This window comes from Scyliorhinus torazame, chromosome 21 (genome assembly GCF_047496885.1).
Source record: "Scyliorhinus torazame isolate Kashiwa2021f chromosome 21, sScyTor2.1, whole genome shotgun sequence".
NCBI classification, from domain to species: domain Eukaryota; kingdom Metazoa; phylum Chordata; class Chondrichthyes; order Carcharhiniformes; family Scyliorhinidae; genus Scyliorhinus; species Scyliorhinus torazame.
Genome location: NC_092727.1, coordinates 30,988,408 through 31,000,557, shown reverse-complemented (window position 1 = coordinate 31,000,557; position 12,150 = coordinate 30,988,408). Strand labels below are relative to the sequence as shown.

At 52.1% G+C, this 12,150-nt stretch overlaps 1 protein-coding gene and 1 long non-coding RNA gene across 8 annotated transcripts in view; one reads left to right on the top strand and one right to left on the bottom strand.

Moving 5' to 3' along the window:
• gramd1ba (GRAM domain containing 1Ba) overlaps nt 1–12,150 on the bottom strand; it is a 1,045,225-nt gene that overhangs the window by 673,777 nt on the left and 359,298 nt on the right. The gene's annotated exons all lie outside the window — the stretch shown is intronic.
• Nucleotides 10,026–12,150, top strand: part of LOC140398246 (uncharacterized) — a 34,473-nt gene continuing 32,348 nt past the window's right edge. Inside the window, exon 1 of the long non-coding RNA XR_011937446.1 lies at nt 10,026–10,236. This is a non-coding gene — a long non-coding RNA (uncharacterized lncRNA). The remainder of the gene's footprint in view (nt 10,237–12,150) is intronic.

Below are 12,150 nucleotides of genomic sequence, written 5' to 3'. Positions count from 1 at the left end.
CTGCTGCTGCTGACCTCCTCCTAACACTCCGCGAGATAGTCTAGGAACGGTTGCCACCGCCTGAGGAACCCTTGCACAGACCCTCGCAAGGCAAGCTTTATCCTCTCCAGCTTGATGAACCCTGCCATGTCGTTGATCCAAGCTTCCACACTAGGGGGCTTCGCGTCCTTCCATGGTAGCAAAATCCTCCGCAGTGCTACCAGGGATGCAAAGGCCAGAATACAGGCCTCTTTCGCCTCCTGCACTCCCGGCTCGTCCGATACCCCAAATAATGCTGATCCCCAGCTCGGCTTGACCCAGGCATTCACCACCTTGGACATAGTCCTCGCAAAACCCCTCCTAAACCCATCCAGTGCCGGGCACGACCAGAACATATGGAAGTGATTTGATGGGCTCCCCGAGCACCTCCCACATCTGTCCTCCACTCCAAAGAACCTATTCAACCTCGTCCCTGTCATATGCGCTCTGTGAGTAACCTTGAACTGTATTAGGCTGAGCCTGGTGCAAGAGGAGGAAGAATTAATCCTACTCAGGGCATCAGCCCACAGACCCTCATCTATCTCCTCCCCCAGCTCTTCCTTCCACTTGCTCTTTAACTCCTCCACCGAGGGCTCCTCCTCTTCCTGCAGCTCCTGATAAATCGCCAAAACCTTGCCTTCTCCAACCCATACACCCAAAATCACCCTGTCCTGAATCCCACCTGCCGGAAGCAACGGGAATTCCCTCACCTGCCGCCTCACAAACGCTCTCACTTGCATGTACCTGAAAGCGTTTCCCAGGGGTAGCCCAAACATCTCCTCCAGCGCCCCTAGGCTCGCAAACGTCCCATCGATGAACAGGTCCCCCATTCTTCTAATCCCCGCCCGATGCCAGCTCCGAATCCCCCCATCCATCCTTCCCGGGACGAACCAATGGTTCTCCCGAATCGGGGACCAAACCGAGGCTCCCACCTCGCCCCTGTGTCGCCTCCACTGCCCCCAGATCTTCAGCGTCGCCGCCACCGCCGGACTCGTGGTATACCTTGTCGGCGAGAGCGACAGCGGTGCCGTCACCAGCGCCCGCTCGTGCCCACACAGGACGCCATCTCTAACCTCTTCCACGCCGCCCCCTCTCCCTCCATTACCCACTTACGGATCATCGCCACATTGGCTGCCCAATAATAACCACACAGATCCGGCAGTGCCAGTCCCTGCTCCAGAAACACCCTCTTCACCCTCGGGGTCTTATTCGCCCACACAAATCCCATGATGCTCCTGCTTACCCGTTTGAAAAAGGCCTTGGGGATCAAAATGGGAAGGCACTGGAACACAAAAAAGAAACCTCAGAAGGACCGTCATTTTTACCGACTGCACCCTACCCGCCAGTGAGAGTGGCAGCATATCCCATCTTTTAAAATCCTCCTCCATCTGCTCCACCAACCACGTCAAATTAAGCTTGTGCAGGGCCCCCCAACTCCTAGCTACTTGGATCCCCAGGTACCGAAAGCTCCTTTCCACCGTCTTCAGCGGTAGCTCGTCTATCCCCCTTCCCTGGTCCCGAGTGCACCACAAAGAGCTCACTCTTCCCTACGTTGAGTTTATACCCCGAAAAGTCCCCAAGGATCCGCATGACCTCCACCATCCCCTCCACTGGATCCGCAACATACAACAACAGGTCGTCGGCATACAACGACACCTGGTGTTCCTCTCCCCACCGAACCAATCCCCTCCATTTCCTGGACTCCCTCAATGCCATGGCCAGCGGCTCAATTGGCAGTTGGTACAGCCAAAATCGTCACCCGGTACAGCCGAAAGTACTCTGGCCTCCGCCGGTTCGTAGCCACACTCACCACCGGGGCTCTATAGAGGAGTCTGACCCAACTGATGAACCCCTCCCCGAACCCAAACCTCTGCAACACTTCCCAAAGATACTCCCACTCCACCCGATCAAAGGCCTCCTCCGCGTCCATAGCTGGCACTACCTCCGCTTCCCCCTCCACCGAGGGCATCATAATCACATTGAGGAGCCTCCGCACATTTGTATTTAGATGCCTACCCTTCACAAATCCCGTCTGGTCCTCATGAATCACCCACGGGATACAGTCCTCAATTCTCGTAGCCAGCACCTTCGCCAGCAACTTAGCATCAACATTGAGGAGCGAGATCGGTCTATACGCCCCACATCGCAATGGATCCTTGTCCCGCTTCAAGATCAAAGAAATCAGCGCCCTGGACATTGTCGGGGGCAAGGTCCCCTCCTCCCTCGCCTTATTAAAAGTCCTCACTAGCAACAGGCCCAGCAGGTCCATGTATTTTCTATAAAATTCAACCGGGAACCCATCCGGTCCCGGGGCCTTCCCCGCCTGCATGTTCCCCAATCCTTTAACCAGCTCCTCCAGCCCAATCGGCGCCCCCAAACCAGCCACCTGCTCCTCCTCCAACCACGGGAACCTCAGCTGATCTAGGAATCATCGCATCCCCTCCTCCCCCGCTGGGGCTCAGACCTGTACAGATCCCCATAGAAGTCCCGAAATACCTTGTTTATTCTCACCGCACTCCTCACCGTATTCCCCCCTCTATCCCTAACTCCACCAATCTCCCTCGCTGCCTCCCTCTTACGAAGTTGATGTGCCAGCATCCGACTCGCCTTCTCCCCATACTCATAAGCCGCCCCTTGCGCTTTCCTCCACTGTGCCTCTGCTTTCCCCGTGGTCATCAGGTCGAATTCTGACTGGAGGTTCCGTCGCTCCCGAAGTAGCCCCTCCTCGGGGGCCTCTGCATAACTCCAGTCCACCCTTAAAATCTCCCCCACCAACCTCTCCCTCCCTCTCTCTCGTCTCCCTGTTGGCCCTAATGGAGATTAGCTCTCCACTGACCACCATCTTCCACACCTCCCAGACTACCCCCACCTGCACCTCCCCGTTGTTATTGGCATCCAAGTATCTTTCAATACACCCCCGCACCCACCCGCACACCCCCTCATCTGCCAACAGTCCCACATCAAGGCGCCACAGTGGACGCTGGTCCCTCTCCTCCCCCAACTCCAGCTCCACCCAATGCGGGGAGTGGTCCGAGATGGCTATGGCCGAATATTCCGTTCCCTCCACTTTCGGGATTAGCGCCCTACTCAAAATGAAAACATCTATCCGGGAGTAGGCTCCATGGACGTGGGAAAATAAGGAAAATTCCCTGGCCTGCGGCCTGGCAAACCTCCATGCATCCACTCCCCCTATCTGGTCCATAAACCCCGAGCACCTTGGCCGCAGCCGGCCTCTTACCCGTCCTGGAACTAGAACGGTCCATTGCTGGGTCCAGCACCATGTTAAAGTCTCCCCCCCCCCCCCCCCCCCCCCCGCCCAATTATCAAGCTTCCTACCTCCAGATCCGGAATCCGACCCAGCATGCGTTTCATAAATCCGGCATCATCCCAATTCGGGGCATATACGTTCACCAGTACCACCCGCACCCCCTGCAACCTACCACTCACCATCACATATCAACCTCCATTATCCGCTACAATATTCAGTGCCTCGAACGACACCCGCTTCCCCACCAGTATTGCAACGCCTCTGTTCTTCGCATCCAGCCCTGAATGAAAGACCTGCCCTACCCATCCCTTTCTCAGCCTAACCTGATCTGCCACCTTTAGATGTGTCTCCTGAAGCATAACCACATCTGCCTTCAGTCCCTTTAAGTGCACGAACACCCGGGCCCTCTTGACCGGTCCATTCAGGCCTCTCACATTCCAAGTTATCAGCCGGATTGGGGGGCTCCCGCGCCCATCAGCGAATTGAGCATTGTGCTCATATATGCCCCGGCATCGGGCCCCTCCACTCCTTCAGGGAGACCCAGAATCCGAAGATTCTTCCTCCTCGACCTATTCTCCAGGTCCTCAAATTTCTCCTGCCACCTCTTGTGCAGCGCCTCGTGCACCTCCACCTTCACCGCCAGGCCCAAGATCTCGTCCTCGTTCTCGAGGCTTTTTGCCGCACCTCCTGGATCGCCGCCCCTTGGGCCTTTTGGGTCTCCACAAGCTTCTCAATCGCCGCCTACATTGGCGCCAGCATTTCTGTCTTCGGCTCTGCAAAGCAGCGTTTAAGGAATTCCTGCTTCTTCTGCGACCACTGCACCCATTCTGCTTGGTCTCCACCCGCCGCCATCTTGCTTTTCCTCCCTCGCACTTTCCACTCCACTCCTGGTCTTATCCATATAATGTCGGGGAACCTTGCTGTTACCTTCCCACACTGGGAGCCGTTGAACAATTTCCGTTGGGGCCCCTCTGAAGAGCCCAAAAGTCTGTTCCCGGCAGGAGCTGCCGAACGTGCGACCTACCTAGGCATAGCAGCAACCGGAAGTCAATTAGCCAAATTTCTTATCTTACAAAGAAACATCGCTCTTTCAGGATACTATTTATCAGTTCACTTTATTTAGATTACATCACCAAAACTAGTCAGTGTCGAGCTAGTACAGTGTCTGAATACACAGTCTTCCATAAACTATGTTGTACTATTTTTAAAATTACACTTCTACATATTTGACAACATTCTGTACTGATTTATTTTAAGGAATCAGTTTAACCATGGAAGTAAGAATTGTTTTGAATCTTGTAAAGTTTGAAATGCATAATTTCCTGCAGTTGACTGAATAGAACAATTTAAGGCGTGATTTAACAGAAACATTTCTTAGTGTCATTTTAGATGCGATTAGCGGGGTGTTTCTCAACGGCCGCTTTGGCCATGATCGCGGCCCATATTTAACAGCATTTAGTGCCGGTATTGAGCCCCCATGAGTTTCTCGCCATTACTGGCTGTCTTGTCTGATTCGCCAGACTCACGCGTCAGCATTTCGCTGTTAACAAGGTATTCTGCTTTTAAACACTCCCTCACCACTCATTCCCACTCACTCCCAATCAACACACAAGCATGGCAGTGCACAGACCTGTTCCTCACTTTGGGGATGCCGACTTGGCCAAGCCCCTCGATGCTGTGGATGCAAGGTGGTCAGAAGATCAATAGCAGGCTCACCAATACCCCGTGGGAGGCAGTGGCAGCGGCTGTCAGTTTGGGCGGCATGACAAGGGGGACCGCCGTACAATGTCGGAAGAAGACCAATGACCTCCACTGAGCTACAAGGGTAGGGTACCAATTCTCTCGGCTTCAGTTCCACATGTCATCCCCCAAATTCCGAAACTGCCCTCGTTCCCCCTCAAATCACTGGCCGACACCTCACACCCTCCTCACATCTTGCTTCTCAGTACCCTGTGGCACCCACCAGCACAACCCTTTCAAATGCGGCGCCCACATATGACATCTGCTATAAATCCATCCCGACCCATCAAGCATGTGGCTCAAAGTGCCCACTCTTCGGCCCCGCTGGAAAAGATAGCTCATAATTGGCGGGAAAGGGCCAAGACGGGGGTGGAATACAAGAGATTCGAGTCCTCACCCCCTATGAGGAACGGGCCCTGGAAATCATGGGGTTGTCTGAGGACAGAGCAGTCACCAACAGCGAGGTTGGCCTGAACGGCAGAGGTGAGGATCCACTGCCCCTTCACCCAGATGACCTGTCTCAAGTGAGTTGTTCAGGTCAGACAAAATGATCCTTCCCTCTCACTGACCAGATGTCCATTGTCGTGCAGGAATTCCATCTGATGGAGCAGGGCCATCTGGAGTCATTCGCCCGCTGCCACCCAAGAGACCACTTCGGAAGAGAGCTCCGACGAGACCACCATCAACGCATCACAGCTATCACCCACACCTTCCACCAGAGTAGAGACACACACCTCGGGAGCGAAATTAGTGGACAAGATTCTGGGGCACAATCTGGTGAGCATCACACAGTTGCTGCTGTACATCAGGTGGAGGCAGGAACATCGAAGAGAGTCTTCAATCGGAGGTCTGGTGGATCCCAGAACTCAGCTGAGTCCCTGTCAGGTGCCAAGTCTCTCAACAAGGTTATCCCGGAGCTGATGCAGTTGAAACCAGAGCACTCAGAGGAAACCCATGCAGACACAGAGAGAACGTGCAGACTCTGCACAGTCAGTGACCCAAGCCGGGAATCGAACCTGGGACCCTGGCACTGTGAAGCAACAGTGCTAACCACTGTGGTACCATGCCACCCATAATTTCATCGGAACAAAGCTCAGTATCAACACATTCCACTGGCGTTTACCACACACTAAAATAGTCTCGACGTCCAGCATATTCGACTCACGGCAACGTGCTGATTGGCATGCAGCACTCACCACATGCACAATAAAACCACCAGCAATCTGCAAAAACATTTCTTCGACTCATTCATCAAGTTGCTCACACAGGTCAATCCGACTCTCTCTCTCCCTCATGCAGCTCTTCAACAGTGGAAAATCTCACTTATCCAGAGCACGCCAGAAGAGGGAAAAAGCTCCCCTTCTCCAGCCCAGGCAGTAGGTCATTTTACCATCCTCCCTTTCCTTACTCCAGGCCATAAAAGCAGAGGCAGCAGCAAACAAACACAAAGCCTCTAGGCAGCTGCAAGCAGCAACAAGCAGCAAACACCGCTCATTCAGATCAAACTGCCTCTCTCTCCCCCTATAATAAAAGCAAAGTACTGCAGATGCTGGAATCTGAAACCAAAGAGAAAATGCTGGAAAATCCCAGCAGGTCTAGCAGCATATGTAGAGAGAGAAAAGAGCTAACGTTTCAAGTCCAGATGACCCTTTGTCAAAGCTCTCTGTCGTTTGCAAATTGCTTTGTCTCTCTCTCCCCCTCTTGCAGCTCCCAGCAGTAGACTCTCCAGCAGTAGAAAGTTGCACCAACCTGGAGAACGCCATTAGAGAGAAAGAGCTCCCCTTCCCCCTCTCCAACGCAGCAGCAAGTCATCAGTTGAACGTCCTTGACTTTCAGTGTGTTTTACCCCCGGTGACATGCTAGCTACATGCAGCACTCACACACTAGCAACAAAAGCATCAGCAATTTGCAAAGGTATTTCTTGAACTTCTTCATCAGGTTGCTCATTTGGATCCACTACTCGTCCCCCTGAGCTCGGTGTTCCAGGTGTCTTGGAAAAAATTGTCCTTCTTTCAGACTACAGAAAAAGGAAGCAGCAGCTGATGCCGCCAGGTACTTGTAGCTACAAGCTGCAAACACAACTTGCAGCACCACTTGAGAATATTTTGTTTACGCCTCCAAGCCGGGTGTTAGAAAATAATGTCCTTCTTTCCGTCGATAGAAAAGGAAAGAAACAGCAACAACAGCCTCCAGGCACCTGCAGCCACTAGCAGGAGAAAGCAGCAATGACAAGCTGCAAATATTTTAGTCACACACACACGCCCCCCCCATCCCCTGCATGCATCACATGTGATGAGGACGAGCAGCAGAGATACAAATAACCCCCAAAACCCCTGCCATTGCTGTTCCACAGGCTTCCCTACTAGGCTTCCCTTACTATCAACTCTGTCCAGCTCCTCCCTCATGTCTTTGTAGTTACCGTTACTCAATTGTAATATCGTTACATCTGGTTCCAGATTCTTCCTCTCAAACTGCAGGGTGAATTCCATCATATTGTGGTCACTGCCCCCGAAAGGTTCCTTCACCTCAAGTTCCCTAATTAAGTTTGCCTCATGACACATCAACAAATCCAAAATTGCCTGTTCCCTAGTGAGCTGCACCACAAGCTGCTCTTTTACAACCTGATTTTCCCAGTCCACCTTTCTTATATGCCTTTCTTATATGACTTTCCTGTCTCCTGATTTATTTTCTGCCCCACATCCTGACTACTGCTCGGGGGCGTGTACATAACTCCCATCAGGGTCTTTTTTTCTTTGTGATTCCTCAACTCTACTCACACAGATTCTACGCCTTCCGACACAATGTTGTTTCTTGCAACAATGTAATTTCATTTTCTACTAACAAGGCAACCCCGCACCCCCCTCCCATCTGCCCTTGTCCCTGTCCTTCCAATAGGAATTATATCCTTGGATATTTAGATCCTAGCCCTGCTCGAGTCGGAGATGAGGTTCCTCGGGGTCGAACCTAATGGGTGGGGAGTGTTGGATCGGATGGGAGGCGGTCTGATCGAGTCAGGGGTGGAGAATGTGGGAGACTCCCATGGAAGGTCATAGAGGAGGATGAGTCCCCTGTGGGTGGGGGAAGGGCGGTGAGTCATTAATTGCCCTTAGATAGGTTTGCGGTGATAGGGTGGGGGATTCCGCCCAGGTAAGGTGCTCTTTCAGGGATCGGTGCAGACACGACGAGCCAAATGGCCTCCTTCTGCACTGTAGGGATTCTATGACTCTATGATCTCCGGAATAGTCAGGGAAAACTTGAACTGGTGCTGCGTTTTAATAAAACTCAATCTTGGGAGGACCATTGAGCCCTTTAAGCATGAATCCATCAAGTAAGGCCAAATAAAAAAAGGAAATACATTGGTAGCTCACAATTCAGTGGCTGCAGCAAATACAAAATTTACATTGTTGAAATGTCGGTCTGATTGGGCAGGATCTGTTGTAAAAGAGAAAATAAAGAGACAGCAGTGGTGATGTTATAATGTTGAAATAATAACACTGTAAAAGTGCTCTTGTCAACTAGGGACTTTTCTGTTTTGTTTGCAGGTGGAACATGCAAGCATCATGGTACCCCAAAGATATGCTGGGGAATCCCTCTCGAAATCATCTGTATAAAAAAAAGTTTCCTTACTGCATCAATGGGAATTTTACCAATCACATTAACTCTCTGTATATAATAAAGTTTCCTCATTAAGCCAATGTCATATTGATTTTTAAACACTCAAGTTATCTGCTAATTCAACTTTGAGCACTAAATTTTTTTGTGCTATTTATAATGTCTAATTTAAATAATTGGATATATTTTTGAATACAAAATAACCTTGAATTATTAGGACTAGACAGTATCTGAACTCTTATATTCCCATACCAAGAGCAGGAGAGCAAACGAAAACCAGATTTCAACGGTTCCTTAAAATTGCTCCAATTAAAGCAGCAAAACAAATTAAGTCTAAATAGTTTTCAAAAGTATTGAATTTATTGAAATGTTTCTTCATAAACTAAACGAAAATATGATGTGGAGATGCCGCCGTTGGATTGGGGTAGGCACAGTAAGAAGTCTTACAACATCAGGTTAAAGTCCAACAGGTTTGTTTCGAATCAATAGCTTTCGGAGCACTGCTCCTTCCTCAGGTGACACACCGATTAGAACATAGAACATACATACAGTGCAGAAGGAGGCCATTCATAGAATTTACAGTGCAGAAGGAGGCCATTCGGCCCATCGAGTCTGCACCGGCTCTTGGAAAGAGTACCCTACCCAAGGTCAACACCTACACCCTATCCCAATAACCCGGTAACCCCACCCAACACTAAGGTCAATTTTGGACACTAAGAGCAATTTATCATGGCCAATCCACCTAACCTGCACATGTTTGGACTGTGGGAGGAAACCGGAGCACCCGGAGGAAACCCACGCACACACGGGGAGGATGTGCAGACTCCGCACAGTCAGTGACCCAAGCCGGAATCGAACCTGGGACCCTGGAGCCATGAAGCAATTGTGCTACCCACAATGCTTCCGTGCTGCCCACTGAGTCTGCACCGACCCACTTAAGCCTCTATTGAACCTCTCCGCATAGCTAACACCCTCCAGACCAGGCAACATCCTGGTAAACCTCCTCTGCACCCTCTCTGAAGCCTCCACATCCTTCTGGTAGTGGGCCGATCAGAATTGTGCGCAATATTCCAAATGCGGCCTTACCAAGGTCCCATACAACTGGAGCATTACTTGCCAGTTTTTATGCTCGGTGTCGCGTCCAATGAAGGCAAGCATTCCGTATGTGTGGTGAACCACTGTATTATATTGTACATACTGTTCTTACTTATGGTACTTACTGTTCTTACTGTTTGTTACATGTCTGTAACAACATGTTTGATACTGTTTATCCCTGCTGGCTCCCCCCCTCGGGCTCAAGTATAAAGGTAGCTAACCTCCAGCCCTGCCCTCATTCTGGGACCGGCTCCCAGCAGGTGTCTTTTAGCTGATTAAAGCCACAGTTTACTCTTCCGACACTCAGTCGTCATTGATGATACATCAATTTAATCAGCTAAAATTTTAAGATGGATCCATCACTCAGGCCTGATCGCCTGGAACGGGACCCCCGAGCAGCCGACGCCACTGCCACATTTGAACACTGGCTAAGCTGGTTCGAATCTTACATCGACTCCTCCGCCGTCGCTGAGACCCACAAGCTGCGAGTCCTCAACTCCCGGGTGAGCCCGCAAGTTTTCCTTCTTATCAGAGACGCTACCTCGTTTGAGGATGCGATAACGCTGTTGAAGGGGCAGTATTTTAAGGACGTCAACGAGGTGTACGCTAGGCATCTCCTTGCCACAAGGCGACAGCGCCCTGGAGAATCAAAGCTGAATTTCTGCGCGCCTTGCGGGTATTCGGCCGGAACTGCAGTTGTAAGGCAGTATCGGCTGTCAAGCACACCGAATTGCTGATCCGGGATGCCCATCTCGCAGGCATAAAATCTAATTACATCCGCCAGCGCCTACTAGAAGGGGTTACACTCGCGTCCAAGACACAGTCCAACTCTCGGACTCGTTGGAAGTGGTCTTCCATAACATGGATGCCTACACCTCCGACCACGCGGCACCCTCGTGGACGTCGTGGACGTCACCATCATCCGACCCAGGGGCGCCACAAGCCTGTGCCGCACAGCTACCCGCCAACTACGGAGGCCCAAAATGTTACTTCTGTGGCCAGGATAAGCACCCCAGACAACGCTGTCCAGCGACGAGTGCAATCTGCAACGGGTGCGAAAAGAAGGGCCACTTCTCTAAATTCTGCCAGGCCCGACCTGTTTTTAAACCCAGCAGCGCCGCGTGTAGCCCGCGGGGACCACCCCCATCTTCCACGTCATCCGCCACATGCGACCCATGGGGGCCACCATCTTTGACGCCACCCATCACGTGCGAGCAGCCATCTTGGCCGCTATCTTCGACGCCACCCGCCACGTGCGACCCGTGGGGGCCATCTTCAACGCCACCCGTCAGGTGCGACCCGTGAGAGCCGCCATCTTGGAATCAACCCGCCGCCTCCCCGAACCCCTGCTCACCAGATCGTACGCTGGCCTCCGCTACCCTCGGTCAGCCCACCCACCTTCCAAAGCTCGCCTCCATCACCCTCGACCAATCTCGACCTCATCACCTCACTAAATCCATGATGGCTATCCGGATCAACGGCCACGAGACGACCTGCCTCTTCGACTCCGGGAGCACGGAGAGATTCATTCACCCAGATACGGTGCGGCGCTGCTCCCTCCCAATTTTACCCGCGACCCAGAAAATCTCCTTGGCTTCCGAATCACATTCCATGGAAGTCCGTGGGTACCATGTCGCAACCCTTACAGTACGGGGCGTCGAGTACAAAAATTTCAAGCTCTACGTCCTCCCCCAACTCTGCGCTGCCCTACCAGTAGGTCTAGATTTCCAATGCCACCTCAAAAGTCTTACCTTGGAGTTCGATGGACCCCTGCCCCTCTCACCGTCTGTAGCCTCTCGACCCTTAAGGACACCCCACCCCCGCTCTTTGCTAACTCACACCGGACTGTAAGCCCATCGCCACTAGCAGCAGACGATACAGTGCTCGGGACAAGGCCTTTATCAGGTCGGAGGTCCAGCGACACCTGCGGGAAGGGATCATAGAGGCCAGTACTAGCCCCTGGAGAGCCCAAGTGGTGGTCGTCAAAACTGGGGAGAAGCACCGGATGGTCATCGACTACAGTCAGACCATCAACCGGTACACGGAGCTCGATGCGCACCCCCTCCCCCGCATATCTGACATGGTCAATCAGATTACGCAGTACCAAGTCTTCTCTACTATTGACTTGAAGTCCGCGTACCACCAGCTCCCTATCCGCCCGGAGGACCGTCAACAGACTGCCTTCGAGGCAGATGGCCGCCTCTACCACATCCGCAGGGTCCCCTTCGGCATCACCAATGGAGTCTCGGTCTTCCAACGGGAGATGCACCGAATGGTTGACCAGTACGGGCTGCAGGCCACGTTTCCGTATCTGGATAATGTCACCATCTGCGGCCATGACCAGCAGGACCATGACGCTAACCTCCAACATTTCCTCCACACCGCCAAGCTCCTTAACCTAACATACAATAAGGAGA